Consider the following 16,782-nt stretch of genomic DNA (forward strand, 5'->3'; position numbering starts at 1 on the left):
GTAGACGACCGGCAACTCCGATCATTCTCGCTATGAGGGAAGGGTAAGGAAGGAAGAGTGGAGAGAAATCCGGCGTGGACATTAGCCTCCTCTTAACGAAAGTAGATTTGGGACTATGGCTTAAAGTCCCATCCGACGAGCGTAGTGTCGCGCTTGAAATATCCTCCATACAACATTCAAACAGGGCAGTCTCTGAAAATTGTCTCCCACCGCCGGGATTCGAACCCGAGTCCAGGAGGTGCCATGACTACATTCTAACCACCACACCAACTCGATTTGCTACCATTTCCTGCCATGTCGCAAATGACATTAGATTTACTTACTCCTCTCCTTGCCTCCTCTAAATACGGTACCATATTAAGTACAAGTCGCGGGTGTATTTCGTGCGTGATAATAGCCTTATTGATTTTTTGCTGGAGACAGTGCGTCGGCGGATTTTGCGATGTTTCACCATTCTCTTGGCTATGCGACTCCTAGGGGGTTTTTGAACGTCGCATGGTCGTAATCTTCTTGTCGCACGCGACTCCTCCCCACTCCTCTATGTCTCCCCCTCCCCTCCCTCCTCCTCCATTGGTCCTGCTAAATTCCCTTTCATCTTCTTCCTCCGTCACCAGCACTCTCCGTCCAACCCACCCCTAAACACTTCCCTCCCCACCCTTTTTTCTCCAGATAGAGACCGATGCTCTGTTCTACTGCTGCGGATTCACTCCACACGCAGGGAATGTGGTGCAGAGATGGAATCTCATTTTTACATGCTATTTCTTAAATTTGTCTGTCTGTTTCGTCTATGAATTCTGTGATTGATTTTAACCCGGTTCTCAAAGACGGATCGATTTGAAATTGTGCACACTTTATAGCTTTTAATGACACCATTATACTAAATGACAAGATGTTTAAATATTTGGTTCCGTTTTACTATAATTAATAAAATTTATGTATTAACTAAATTTCCATTTGGAAAAGTAGCATTTGATTTTCTCAATAGGTTACGTAGATAAAACGTTTTCGAAGAAATTTCAGAGACAGCTGTTTCAATCGATTACATGATCACCAAATAGTAGAAAATAAGATAAGGTTCGAAAAGACACGAATTTTCAAAAACAGTATAAAGTGCACTATTAAGTAAAAGAAATAAGCTTTTTACTCTGATAATAAAGCGTGGATGCTGATTAGGTTTACCTATTAATTTAGCATACTATCCCTAACTTGCCGATCAGGTTTTTTAATCTCATTTCTAATAATTAAACCTCAAACCTACACTCAAACCTACACTCAAACCTAATAAGCCCTCACGTCTCTTTTCCTAATGATTGAAAGTTTATATTTTACTTTTCAGGTTATTATATGCTCTTTATGAAAAAAGCGTTCTTTTTATATTTTTTTATTATTTTATTTCATCCCGGTGTCCTTGATGTTACTTTCACTTGATACAAGTGGCTACTTCCTGATAACCCGTTCACAAAACTTGCTTAGCATTCCCTTCCAATGTCAGGTCGCACAGTAGGCTGAAATTGAAAATAAAAGGCCGGCCAATAATCTATGAACCCGTGTTTATTGGTAAACGATTTAAGATATTGACGCAAGATGCATCTTAACACTACAAGATACTTATTTAGGGTTATATATTTTATCAGACGACAATTAAATACAATAAGGGCTGAACTTGGGAATAAGTATACGGTTCACAAGTATTTTAAAGTCAGGCTAAACTTTCATTGAAGAATTTAGGTCAGAAAGACACAAGTTTCACATTAATCCAAACTGGAAAGCGATTCAATAAGGAAAATAACTGCATTATAGTTTCAATATATACTGCACGGTGTCGATAAATGAATTTCTAGTTTGTTCGCATGCAATAAATTCATGCAAAGTTTACTTGAAAGTAGGAAGGACATATTCCAGGGCATCATTTTTACCAGCTACATTTCATCAGATTCAGGGAAAAGTGTTCTGCAGTGAAGATATAGGACCCGTAAATATACCCTTCCCTTAATAATACCCTTCAGCTCCCCCAAAGCTCGCATGTCGCCTCACAGGAGAGAAGGGTGATGCCAGGATTTGAATTTCGGCACATTTTTGGGAAAAATATTTTGCCTTTTAAATGTGCTTACTCAGTATTCCTAAGTACTATTAAGCCCTACCTCTTCTAACATCTCTCCTCACAGGAGCCTACATTTATTTGAAAGTCAAAGGTTACGCTTTTAAGGAACAAAGGTATTACGAGCTAAATTTCAGCAAATCCAGGGAAAGGTTTTTGCACTGCAGGTATTCTCAGACTCGCACAGAAGGCACTCTTCAGCTCCGCCACGATTCGCATCTCGCCTCGCCTCGAAAAGCAAGCTGATGCCGGCGCCAGGATTCTCTCCCCCTCTCCAAGAAGGTGAATTCCACTCCGTAGTACCTCTCTCCTCTTTCGACTCGGAACCCCGATTCGTGCGGAACGGATTTTTGGATTGCATTCAGGCCGAGCAAAGCTATCTCAGAGTGGATACTTCCTTCCGTCCGCGAGCTTCCTGCACAAAAAACATAAGAGCATTACCGCGGGCTCTCTGCTCACTGTGATTTTAGCCTGTGTTTCCTACGCCATATTAGATCAAATGGTAATTAGTTTTATCATAATGATTGTTCAACCGCCAATATGGTACTGACACAACATTGAACTATTATTTCTCTCTGAAGTCTCCGAACTAAGAGAATGGATTTTTCTTAATTCTTTTGAACGCCTAAAGTTTTCAATAGAACTTTCCACTATTATACCAGTTATTGCTCATTATACCAGTAACTTTTACAGTCCACTGTGGTCAAAGAAAACACTTGCACAATTCGGATTTCAATGCTGGAGCATCATCATCAGGTGCCATGACATACGGTCATAGTTATTTGAAATATAACTTTGACCAGAGTAGATTGCAGAAGTTAGTGGTATAATAGATCATGGTGATCTCTTCGGCCACAACATGGAAAAGATAAACGCCGTCTGTGGTTGTTTGGTCTTCCTTAAAAACGTACATATCATTAGGACCGCCAAAGGTAATTTTTATTCTAAGTGATGAGCTCTTTTTTCCTTATTAATGAGGTTGGCCCGAATAAATGGCGGGAAGTGTGGGCGAAGATCGGAAGAACCTCGGAGAAACCTACATAACCCATAGTCTGGGAATCAGCCACTTATGTGAAAGCGCCCGACAAAATTTAACATGTATTTTCGTTATTTCTTTCATCCTCACACGTCTGAATACGATATATTTGATAATCATTTAAAATAAGAAACCTGGGAAAGGACAAACTGGAGAATTCTATGGTGCTTGAAACCTTTCCATACATGGCAGAACACTTCATGAAAATCGGAACAGAATATCGATTCAGGTCTCCTTTTCTCTCCTACCTCGAGTTGGAATATCCGTTTCTTGCGGAAAGGACTTTCGGATGGTATTCTCAGCGTCCAAAGGTCCTTTCCCATGTCGTCCCTGCGGTTCCCTCCTCATAAACACACGCATCCTGAACTTTCTCCCCTATTTCCCACCAAATATCATGCCTTCCAATTTTGCAAGCATTTCTGAGCGCCGCTCTCTCCTTCCTTTTCATTTTTTCACGCCCTCGTGGAGCCAGAACACGAGAATCCCCGACCGAAACCAGCCGCATGAGCTTCTTCGTCGTCCGCCAAGCATCGGGTGTGCAGCGAGGAAAATGGAATTCGAGACTCTAAACACCGATTTCGGATGCCTTGGTAACCATAAACGTCTTAACCCATTATAACCCGAGGTTGCTTCTGAGTAACATGAAAAATCTATACATTTTCAGCTCTATTCAGGATAGATTGAAACTACGCTTTCTTTTTTGCAGTAGAGTTTAATGGCAAAATGTGTAGCTGCCGCAATAATTGTGATTGAGAAGAAAATTTTCACATTTTTAAAATGAGAAGTCTTGAAATTCATTTTCTCCCAGAAGCGATCGTAGCTGAATGGATTGTAGCGTGATGAATCGTAGCAATCGTAGCTGAATGTGCTGACGTAATATATGGCCGACCCATTGAGGCTGGTGTTGTGATGATAACATAGATATAATACGATAAATCGTTGAGCCACTGCGAAAAGTAAAGTAGAAAATGTTAAGGAAGATTTTTCCTGGTTTTGAGGTGGTAATTGATGCCAAGGTGCAACGAAAAATAGCAATGAATATTCAAGAAGTATTTTTCATTTTCAATTAGAGGATTTTTATTCCATTAATGTGGATATTTGATCTACCAAGACCTACCTTCTAGGGGGTCGAATCCTACGCACCGTGTTTGGTGCAGTAGTTTTCTTTTTAAATGAAAAAGGGTTCTTTTTTCTCGCATTAGGGGGTCGGAATGTTTTATCGATTGGATTATCAAATGAAGTTTTACCTTATAGTTGAGTTCATACAACTTCCATGATAGGGATACTCCGCGTGCGTTCATCTATGAGTGAACAACAGTTTCTCCGAGATTACAATCGGTGTCTTCATCTTTGAATGAGCCCTCTAAGCGAAGACTAAAGTTTCATTTAATGCCTTGCACGTGAGCCTTCATTATGAAAATTATTAATTAACTTAAGAAAGTATGTGGCTTTTTTATTTTTAAACTTTGTAAAATTCTTCCTTGTTGCTACAATTTTGAATTCTCGGCAATACCAAAATCGAATTGGCAATTACCTGGCTGCTCACCCGCATAAAATCATACGGATTTTTTTTCATTTCCAAGATGACTTGGACACGCAAAAATTAGTTAAAAAATGTTTGGAAAGAATTAACGCTTGGTGATTTTCTACTTGTCTTTTATGAGAAATAACTCGTGTTAATTTGGCAATGAAATATTTAAGTGATGGCAAGTCATAATATTTTCATAAAGCCTCTCATTTCAAAGTAAAAAATCCTCATTTTTAAAATTCATGAATCTCAATAAAACGATCACTAATATTTAAATTTGTTCGCCCACTGAAACACACAATGCGCTACTTGAATTGGTTGACTTTGTGGGGACTTAATTCCCAGGGACAGGATAATGTCGTTATTTATGAGAGGGACTTCATGTCTTTTTATTAAGCAGAGCCTGCAGGGTATGCCATATCCCTGTATGTTGTAGAGAAAGGGTATCCTCCTTTTTTACATTAAATACTTATTCAAAAAATCAATGGACATGAATTGAATAAGTGGATAGCATAAATATTGTGTATTGCACTGGTTTTCTTGTTTAGCCCAGTACATAGTTTCCGCGATTTCGGTGTTGGTAATCATGGGCAGATTTTGGGAGTGCCAGGGGGAACCTCACCTCCCAAAATAAAATTTTAATTAAAAAAGAGTACGTTCCGCGCGTAGTAGAAAAAGTACCAGTATATTCAAGAATAATGAAAACAAAAATATCAAAAGTTAAAATAAGTTGAAAACATCATTTTTCAGGGAGAGGGCCCCCGAGACCTCACCGTTTCACTTGGGGGTAGTTCATAACCCCTCACCTCCCAACAGGGTTGCTTCCTCTCCTCCTCAGCATAAAACTTTAAACTCCGCCCATCAGCTAATTGTAAAAAAATTCGCCTAGGTAACTCAGAGGTTAAATTTTAATTTTTGAGATGCAGATAAATGTTGGCAATATTTCTGGGTGATGACCCAAGTTTTTAAGGGATTATATGATGGCTCAGTGCGTTCAGTTTAAAGCCTGAATCATACGGTATTTTTTTCTTACCCTTCTGAGGGGTAGCTCCAGCGATCCCTCCAGTTATGATGGAAAAAATGACCGTTTCACGAAATCATTTTCCGTGACGGCTCCAGGGTTGGAAATCCCATCCCTTTTTTCAGGCACCGTCCTTCAGCTAGTCAGTACGCACGGCTGCTTGCAACTACGATTGTTATTCTGTCGTTATACTGGTTACGTTTTCTCATTTTATTAGAATGAAATAGTCACCTTCAAATCCACCAATCAAACTTCCTCTGTAAGGACCTCTGTTTTTTGTGTCTCAAGTAATAATTACTAAGCATTAAAACTTAGCATTAATTTTTCGCTAGCCTTTGCATATTTGCGTGCTTCCAAGCTTAGCTTCAAATGAAATGACAGGTGTAAATACGTTTAGGGACGGAATAAGCGATGGAAAAAGGGACGGTGAGAATGACCATGTGATTCAGGAATTTCTTGCGAACCCTAGAGGCTAAAGTTAATATTGTATCGCGCCATACAATATAAAATATATATCGACACACTCGTCAAAAATGAACAATACCAAAATTGCGTTGATTGATTTCACTTTGTAGCCAATAAAGATTTTCGCACTTCGATCTTATGTTTTTTTTATTAATGTGGTGGATAACTGACGTGGAGCATTGTGGCCCTCCGGATGATTTGAAATCGATTTTTGGCCCTTGCATCAGTGGCGTAGCCAGGGGGGGGTCAGGTGGGTCCGGACCCCCCCCCCCCCCGAAAAATACAATTATTTTGCTTCATAAAAGAAAACAGAATCCTAAAAATTCATTAATCTACAAAATATCTTTTTTAACAAATGAAGTGTTTACGAATATGAAAAGAGTTAAAATTAGTTTAAAACCCATCACTTAGTACCCTGTTTTTCAAAAATTTCCCCTCTGGCTTTGGACCCCCCCTTCGAACGAAATACCTGGCTACGCCACTGCCTTGCTTCGAAAAAGGTTGAAGACCCCCACTCTAAAGCGTTGATGACAATATTAACGGCAGAAAAGTTTCTCGGGTTTTCCACCGGTTGACGTATTCCATGTCGAAGATCCCCTGAGGATCATTCGGAAGATCCCCTGACGATGAACAGCAAGTCGCTGCTCGAAACGTCGGGAGACATGAAAGATATCAACCGGTGGAAAACCCGAGAAACTTTTCTGCAGCTGATACGCCGGGAAAACCTAAGATCATACATACGACAATATTAACGATTTTTATCCCATTGCACATTGCTGGTCCTCCCGCGCGTAACGAGTTCCTTTTCAACCACTTCACTTTTCTCCCCCATCCCAACGACGCTTGCGGCATCGAACGGCCCTGCTGCCGCCGCCGGCGTAAAACGGGGGCTACGCGCCGCGCGCCTGCGTCCCAAACCCCCTCCCTCCTTCCCTTCTCCCTTATCCTCGCCCCCCCCTTTACACACACTCACCACTCCTCACCGTTTTCTCTCTCTCTCTCTATCTCCCCCCCTTTCTCCGTCCCTCGATTCCCTCCGTTTCCCGCCTTATTTCCACTCTGTCCCCTCGCAACGAAGCACCTCCAAAGCGCCCTGCATCCGCGCGAGCTAACGCGAACGAACGCGCTTGCTTGGTGTGCGAGTTTTAAAGGCTCCTGCGAGTCGTGCGTGTTGCACGGCCGGGAAAGCTTGCTCTTGTTTGTGGACGCGTGCGTGTGTGTCTCCGCCGTGTGTTCGAATATCTTGGACTATTTTTTTTTTTCAAACCTCAGCTTTAAAACGATACGATCAACACTTTGGGCAGCTCACGAGTGTTTTTTTGTTTCTTCCATCGTGTGCTACCGTCCTTCCTTTTTCAACGAAACATCATCGCCACCTCTCTCAACGTCGTGTTTCTTTCGTCGCTTCCCTTCTGAACCCTTTCGCGTCTGCCCCAGGATCTCGGGAGAAATGTGAAGAGGATTCCCTCCCGCACGTTTTCCTTTCCTTTATTTGTTCATCTCTCTCTTTCTCCAAAGACCCGCGGGAGAGGAGAAGATTGACGAGGGTGGAGAGCCTGCTGTTTTTCTTTTATTCGCCCGCCAAAAGGACTACCGCCCGCGATCAGGTTCGTATCTCTCGTCGAGCCTTGTGTTTTCTGCATGCGTCCCATCTTCTGTTCTATGCCACGTGATCGTACGTCCGCCAACCCTTTCGCACCTCCTTTAAAAAAAAAATCGCCCGCATGTTTCCCGCCTCTTTGTGTGCGAGTTTGATACCGCGACAATGTTGTTTACCCCATTTGACCACTGAATCGTTCGAAAACTGCAACAATGGCCGTGTTTGACAACGCGCAGTGATGTTTTAACAATAAGCGTCCATGTATTGCGGAAAACATGACGCATGTTTTCGAAGTAGAACGAGAACGTAAATGGGAGTGGGTAGTCAAAGAACGTTTTGCAAAAAGTTCTAACAGGTCACGCAACTGTTGAGCCCTTTAAATGGGGTCATTGACTCAGCTCAGTGAACGTCATATTTTTATCTTTGCAAATCTATCGTAAGAACTGTCTAATTACATTCATATGCAATATGCCCATATGCAATATGCACGGCTAGTTGATCAGGTTATTTTGGTTGGATTAGCTGGGCGATACTATAACTCCATATGGCTAACGATAATATTATGTTTCTTTGTCAAAGTTTCGATAGTTGATGTTCTCTCCAAGTTACTAACTTTCTTTCGGGTTTGATGGTATTACCTGTATCAGCAGCAGTATGTGAGCGTTTAATGATATTTTTACTTGTGTCCGTAAAACTATTTTACAAAACTATCTGCAGCAGGGGGCAGTTGCCTCCCCTCCCTAGAAGCATAAATCGCAAATGTCTTAAAGGAAAATAATATTTTTTTCAAGCAAATAATTTTAAAAACTAATAAAGAGCTGTTTAAGTTCCCTTAAAATCTCGAATTCATTCGCCTTTTCCATCCTTAATTATTACCTACAACTGGAACAACCATGGCTTGCCCCTTCCCCCCTAGTTTTGATCCTGGGTACGCCCTTGACTTCAGAGGTTTATTTTCTTTCACATCCCTTAATTTTCTACAAAGATACAATTCCTTTTTGCCTCGCTACATCAAGCGACTTTCCTTTTTTCTCCCTCCACAATATCTCCTCCCATTAACAATTCCCTAGCATCATCAACATCAATAATTAGATATCAAATATTACATAATAATCATGTAGATTTGTTTTTTATTGTTTCAAACTTGTTTTATTTATATTTGGACATGTTGAAGTCACTTTCGTGTAAGGATTGTTCGCTAGATATTCTTTACTTTTTCGAGAGTAGTGATGCATTCTTGAATGGTTTGTTTGCGTGTCTCTTTGTTTTCGCTGTGCTTGAAGCTTGTTTGTCCTCTTTCCTGTTTATTTTCCTTATGAAATACAATCCAGCAGCCTCGTCGCGTCTTTCATGTACGTTCGTCGGTTCCTTGTTGGCCCGAGGTAGTATGGAGGCCATGTTTACACGGCAGAAACTTTCCTCTGGTAAGCAGTTTTTAGAATGTTTCACGGCAACAGCATTTGATTCCTTTTTTTTAAATGTGAACTGTTAGTTTTTGTTACCCAATGTCGTTCTTCTGTATAGGGCTGACCTCGACGAAATTATGATTTATTCACTTTTTAATTTTATGGGTTTATCCTAGTGATTGAATGAATTAGACGAGACTTAACTTCTGAAAAGTAGGAAACTGTGATTAAGTTTATAATTTTTTTCACATGCTCCCCTTGATTTCGATATGGGTATCTAAACGAGTAGGTATATGCTTAATTCTGAGGTACTTAATATTTCCTTACGTTGTTTGCCCTGCCAGAGCCCAGGGATTAGAAATTTTTCTACCGCGTCAGCTGCAATGATTTCGTTTGAAAACTTCATATTTCATACGCAAAACTTCATATTTCTTCTCGCTTGGTGAACCACGAACCAATTTATGGTTTTAATCCTTGATTGACGTCGGTATTCTGTTATTATACTGTTTAGGTTTTCTCATGTTACTAGTGCGGTATCAAGTCTACCTAAAATACACTAATCAAACTTCTTCTATCAGGTCAAATACCTCTGTTTTAGTGTGTCAAGTCATAATTATTGGGCATTAAATTTGGCATTAATTTTTCGTAAGCCTTTCCCTCAACAAAAATTCAGATAAGTAAATGGTTGAAAATGGTGAGTTTTACGGCCTCTTGAAGGATATTTTATTAATATTTACACTTTTCTATAAGTAATATTAATCCAATTAAGTGAAATGGATTAAACTTAAAAAATATCTGCGCTGGGGTGGGGGGATTTATCCTCCAAAACCCTACCCCTCGCTGCGCCACTGGGGTCCAGCACGGGCCTTGTAATACGGTATAGAAAAAGAGCGATGTAGCGGGAGGTATACCCGTTAGCTGATACTTACTTTGTACCTCTATGTGCTGGTTATTATTTCATTGTCTTCCAAATGCAATGCAATGCTTTAACATTTCGCAGTAAATGCATTGATGCTTTCAAAACTGAGGGAGATGTATCCTCTGAAGCAGTGGCGTAACTATGGGGAAGGATGAGGGGATAGATCCCCCTCTCCCCCAAAATCCTCAGAGAAATAAAAAAAATATTTAAAATATTGTCTAATTTTGACAGTTAATACCTGCAGCTGCATAAAGTTAAATTCTTAGTACCAAAATTATGTAAAATGTATTTCCAGGCATGTCATTTTTCAAAAATTTTCTCGAGCCTAGAAGCCAGAATTGTCAACCCAGGCCATCCCACCCCTCACAAAGCATATTCCTAGTTACGCCACTGCTCTGAAGGCATCTAAGCGTGGAGCCAATTTGGTAGGCTAAGACGAGATCAATTATTTCGTGAATAGCGAGTAATCTGACGTAATTGGATAGCTAGTTTGTTCCTCAGTGAATATCCTCTTACGATGAATTTCTAAATTCCTCCATTGTAATCTTCTTCTCGGTCGATGAAATTCTTTGTATATTCTACTTCAGCATTCAGACTGGGATATGACGAGGAAAGGATCAAAGGGATTAATGTTAGCGGTATAAAGTGGGTATTCTTCATCTTCACTGTACCTTTAAAATATGAGACACTTTTCAGTAATTAAATGCATTTATTTTGTACCTTTATCCGCTGGTTGTTTGTTCATTGCCTTCCGAATGAAATACTTTAATTTTTCGCGTTTGACGGATGTCCGCTTTCAGAACAGAAAATCTATATAAAATCCTTGACGACCCGAAACATGATATCTGGACAAACTCTTACTCCACGGAGTCATCTTGCTTTTATTCAGAAAGGATTCTCGGGTGTTTTCCGGGTAATTGCAAAGGAATCGTTTCTGCCCTTGATACGCCGAGAAAATGTAAGATCTTTCATCTGTGCTATTCTTTTATGGCTATGGAATGAGAGCATAATATCTGTATTGTGGTCTGTCACTTTAGGATAACGTTTGTACAAATGGTAGTTAACGTGGAGCAGCATTCATCCTTCTTTTAGTCTTACAATTCCATGCGTTTCGCCGTTAATCATGTAGTATCTTCATCACCATCATTCGAATCAATTCCACACTATTTTCTCATTATCCTGAGTAATCGGGACTTTTGATTTGTAGCCAATTTAAGGGGGACATATTCTGTATTATTTATGTCTTAAGTTCTTTGTGTTTGACATCTTCAAAGGTCTTTCGTGAGTTTCTGCTTTTATTTGCCCAAAATCTACCCGGTGATTCTATTTCTTCAGCGGAGTTTCAGCGTTTCGGCGTCTGCCATATGTCCCAGATATCAGATTCGGCTCTTCCTGTACGGGAAAGCCCTGATATCAAAGCAAGTTGAGCCCGTCGAAGTTGATTGCTGTAGAATTCGACGCTTAACACGGTGACGAATACACATGGGGGGACTAGAGGGCGATATCCCCCCCTTGCGGGTCTGCCCGCATTGCCGAACATCGCAGAACCATAATTGTAACTTTTTTATATCATAAGGTAGCATAGTCTTGTGTGTGCGTATAATCAGTCTAAATAAAACTTCTTTAAAAATCTTATATTTTGCGTGTAACTTGATTATTTTTCATTGCGATAAAAGTATGGGTAGCTCAAAATATCTTTTGCGCCTCCCGCCTTGAGTTTTTTCTGTATCCGTTACTAGCTTAACAACGATTATAATCGATGTTTCCGTTTGGAAAGAGAGGAGAGAAGGAATTAATAGAGGATGTAAGCGATATTTATTCGATCTATTAGCGAATTTGATATGGTTCAACTTCGATTACAGTAGGAATCGGTGATTACGAGTGCATCGCAAACAGAGACTTTGATTCAATCATACAGCAAATATTGTAGCTGCAGATACAATTTTTCCATTTCTTAAGTATTAAAAAGCAATACTGAAGCAATCGCAAATCGTTTCAATTGGATTTGTTAATTTTTCTTACGATATGATTGTGAAAAGTGGAGTCTTGCGATTTAAAATTATTTATATGGTCTGCCACTCAGAGAAGAACTTGCTTAAGTTTTAAGGATCACTTGAGACTTAGTGTTTAAAACATGATACCCTTCTCCCTTTTCGCCGAAGACATCATTAGGTACGTTGAATTTCTACCCGTGAAGCATCAAATTGAACATCCCATTCGTGGGATGTTTAGACGTAGACATTGATTTAACGCCAAGCTTAAAAACCTGGAAATGTTCTTATAGATGTGGACCTTGAAAATTAATATACCTTGATAAAAATGATCAGATACACATTACTTAAATCATTCGAGGGAGTAGTGATCATGCATAATTAAAGCACTGCGTATACTTTCTAATGTTTTTGTTATCCATAGGTTAATTGTCTTCGTGGATCACCATAGCTGGTCATTTTAGGTCCAATCAGGTATTTTAAATCTTTAATTTTAACCATGATTTTTTTCTGCCACTGGTAGAACATGGAGTATTTTCCTGTACTCACCGATGGTGTTTGCACTAACTTCCTGCAGATGTTTTTGCAGAGAAAAAGAGTAGGTGGATTAATTTTATGTGCGACTATCTCTATAGAACCCGGCACCCTCGCTGCTGCAACTTTGTCGTTCGCCGCAATGAAATGTACACCCTTCCTCCACTTTGCCAGACGGGAAGAGCCGAATCCAATGTCTGAGGCGGACGATACTCTTAACACCCTCCTCCCCCTTCCTCTGCAGACTCTGTCGCCTGTGCTTCCACTCCCCTCTCTCTCTCCACTGCTTTAACAGTCTCGCATTGACGTAGAGGCCGAGTTCACGCGGGCCCAATATAATTTGTTCCTCGGGTCGGGGAACCTCACCCGCTCCTCTTGGTCTAACCTCCCCCCCGAACTGCTCGCTTACACACGCGCCCGATCCATGATGACACTCATTCCCCCGGCCCGTAATCCTCTCCATGACCCTCAAACTCACTGCAATCATGTCCTCGTCTTTATGTTCCCATTGACCGGGAAAGCTTTACAGCCCTCGAAACGTGGGGGTTTATTCTGACTTTTTCGAACCGCAAGCTCTCCTATCCTAACTGCCGAAAATTGCACAATCCAAGTTTTTCATTTTTATTTTTTGTTTATTTTTTCATTTTATTTTATTTTATTTTATTTAGTTATATAATTTTTTACACCCCTTGTCATTTTTGTCACCTCGAATGCGGACAATGTCATTGATTTAGTTAAATAAAGGCATTTTTGCGTAGTTCAATAAGTGACCACCTGCCCACGCGCGCGAGTAACCGCTCAGTTGAACGGTTTACTTACACGAGAACGGTTCACTTCCATAATGTTTGTTCTATTTTGTAACGTTAAGTACGAACTTAATTATCCGGTTCTCTTGGTCTTCAGAACAATTATTCGATAACAATTAAAATATCGAAATCTTGTTGTTCAGAAATATTCGACGATAATAATAGTTGAAAGAGCAATTGTACAACTTTACGTTCATACACTTTTCGGCTCTCGATCGATAGTAACGCTTCATAAACACAACATTTGACGTTAGCTGTCATCCTCAATCGTTTTGAAGTGTCTTTTGATTGAGTTTTGTTACTGGATAGAAATGTGTGCAACACTTGGCATTCCTTTTGCATGCCCCCTTATGTAATTAACGGAATTATGGATACAATTTAATTTATAAAACGGAATGATGTGATATGAATGAGTAGTGAAATTACGAAGATACGAGCAAGTTGAGCAAATTTCTTAATTGTGGAACACCGATGTGCAAGTCTAAATTATAGGACCAATAAGACAATCCAAATTATTAGTCAATTCCATTAGTGGGCAAAATTTTTCAATCACGTTGATGAATCAGAATAGCAATCTACTAATATATCAACATAATTAAATAGATTGGCACAAGTAATCAAAGATTAAAATGCAAAGGTTACGAAATAAGCACTCGCCAAGACATTTTAAGTGATCAGGTATTACTGAGCATATTTAAAAACTATGTACGCGGAAAATTATCGACTGTCCATCAGTTCAATATTAATTTAATGCGCTAAGACAAATGCTTTCAACAGTATGAATCTTGTGGGGTCAATTGTCATTGAAATTATTATTGTTATTAGTATCTCATTCCAAATAAACCGCAAGTATTCCCATTCTTACTGACGGAAATTAGCCAAGTTACACAATCAAAACTATTTCTTTGTTTTTTATTTGTTATTTTATTTATTTCGTTTATTTATTTTTTAGCCCCTTTGCCATTGTTGTCACATCTAGAAATGAATAAAGCTATGAAGCGCTAGAGACATGGGTTGTTCACTATCTTACCGAAATAGCGCTAAAATTCGGTTGACGTCACTTTGCATAGCCAAATACGGGCTTATTTTAGAAGTTAAACGATGTACCCCCCACGGCGCGGGAATACCGCTTCACGAAAAAAGTCTCACTTGCACCTATTTCGTTGGTATGTTTGTGCCTAAATCTGCTAAACGGCCCGAAAGCAAAGGGTCTCCCCATTATATGAGTACAAGTAGTACGAGGAATCTTGTTTACGGTCTGAAAGTTATTATAGGGTCTACCGAATAGGATAAAGATCGGTAGGGCGAGTGGTAACCCGAAAAATGAAATTTATGGTTGGTCTAATTTGAGGTGATTGTTTTACTTTCACGAAAATATATTTTCAATGAAATATGATTTGATGCTTCCCGGCGAATAATGTAGGTAAACTCTTCTCGGGATTCCCACGGGGTTAATGTATCCATAACGGACAACGTTTTAAGCTCCGACTAGGGGCTCAGCCTCAGAGATGAATGTTTATTATTATCCATTCGGCATCAGGTGTCACAGTGAACGAAGAGTTAACCTAATATCTGTCTTATTTGTTTTCGGATTTCTTATTTCCACATTCCAAGGGGATATTTTCAAAATTTCTCTGATTTTATATTCATATTTTCCATTTTCACGATACTATGATTTGATTTTCTCATTCAAAAAATAACCAAATAAACAAACAAAAAAAATAACATTCAGCCTTGAGGATGACCCCCGATTCGGAGCTTGAAACGTTGGCTATTAACCCGGTGAGAATCCCGAGAAGAGTTTACCCATGCTTTCAATGGGTGAGAACTTTTAAGGAGAGGAAACAAAATTTTGTGTGGAGTCATTCATTTTTTAAGCCCAACTCCGTATGTGTATTAGTATTATTAATATCCCTAAATGAATGGCTCTTATATTGATTGATACAGTCGAAACTAATAATGGTAAGCTCAAAATATTTTGCTACTGTTATAAAAATATTCAATTTACCTTAGCGCAATTAGAATACGATTCTAAGAAATGAATAGCAGCAAATTTGCAATTATTGGGATAAGTAATTTTGACATAATGGTAATTAAGGGACATTTTTAAAAAGTGAGCATTAGGTTTTCATTCTATTAAAGTTACTTATTGATCTTGCAGTCTTTTACTTCTTGTATTTTTTTAAACTAACGGCATTTTTGGTCAACCCGAGTGTAGCAGCACAGTTTTGTAATTTTCTCACTCTAATCCCGTAAAACATTCGAAATATGACAATTTTCATTTTTTGTTAATATTGAGGTTTGTAACGAGATAATTTTCACTTTTTTCCATTCGTTGATAGCTACTGCTAATAAATAAATTCGACGAATAATCTCTTTCTCGAAGTCCTGATTTCGTTTTTTCCCATCCTGCAATACATTCATTCGGCATCAAGTGTCACAGCGAACGAAGAGTTGGTCTACACATCTGTCTTATCTGGTTGCAGTTTTTTTTTATTTCCACCTTACAAAGGGATATTTTTAAAATTTCTCTGATTTCACCACCATATTTTCCATTTTCACGGTTCTCCGATTTGATTTTCTCCTTCCCAAGTGATAATAATTTTTTAAATTACTTTTGCCATTTTCCCCACGTGGCATGTTGTAGATGTGTAATCCCCAACAATTCCTCTTGTGGAAATTTGAATATGTTGGCAATTTTCTATGAATAAATGTTTCCAACTCTCGCCATTTGGCGTGGCTTATTTTCTCTACAATTCCGTGCGATTTTCCAAACGCTTTGTACTTCCGTGAAAAGCCCTCACGTAGGTTTTTTTTCTAGATCATACAATGAAAGCCTGAAAACAGCTGTTTGGGCAAAAGAAATTCAGAGTCCGCGTTCCTCGGAAGTTTGTATTGACGGAATTGTTTTCAAAGGCAAGGAAATTTATCTCCCATTTTCTTTGAATCAGTCGGGGATGCTGTGGAGAACCCCCTTGAGAAGTCGGTCTTTGGGAGTGAGGGGCTATAGCGGCACGACAAACGCGCGCGACCAGACGACAACAACGCGATCCCCCAAACCACCACCCTTATAGCGGCGCACATCCTTCCTCCCCCTCCCTCCCTCCCCACTTTGGCTCCGCTCCCCTCATCCCCTTCCCCCACCCTCCACCCTATCCCGGTCATTCCCGCACCCCCTCCCATACGCTTCCTCCACCATCAAAACTCTCCACGCTGAGCGCAAAGCCAATGTGTTTTGACTGGGCTAGAGACGTTGGAAAGAGATACGGATAGCGAGGTGTCTCCTACCAATGCACGCAAGCAGACTATCCGCCATGCGAGACGATGCGGCAAAGGTGAGTGGCAGACGGTGTTAGGACATAGCTGGAGATGAGGGTG

General features: G+C 39.9%; 1 protein-coding gene across 2 annotated transcripts in view; it reads left to right on the forward strand.

The window, feature by feature from the left end:
- LOC124154236 (hexosaminidase D-like) overlaps positions 1-16,782 on the forward strand; it is a 143,293-nt gene that overhangs the window by 61,638 nt on the left and 64,873 nt on the right. The window contains exon 1 of one of the 2 annotated variants that reach the window (XM_046527831.1): positions 7,188-7,755. The exons of the other annotated variant lie outside the window; for it this stretch is intronic. The gene's annotated coding sequence lies outside the window, so the exon portion shown is untranslated. Of the gene's footprint in view, positions 1-7,187; positions 7,756-16,782 lie in introns of those variants that run through there. 2 annotated transcript variants of the gene reach the window in all.

Source organism: Ischnura elegans, chromosome 2 (assembly GCF_921293095.1).
Source record: "Ischnura elegans chromosome 2, ioIscEleg1.1, whole genome shotgun sequence".
Lineage (NCBI taxonomy): Eukaryota > Metazoa > Arthropoda > Insecta > Odonata > Coenagrionidae > Ischnura > Ischnura elegans.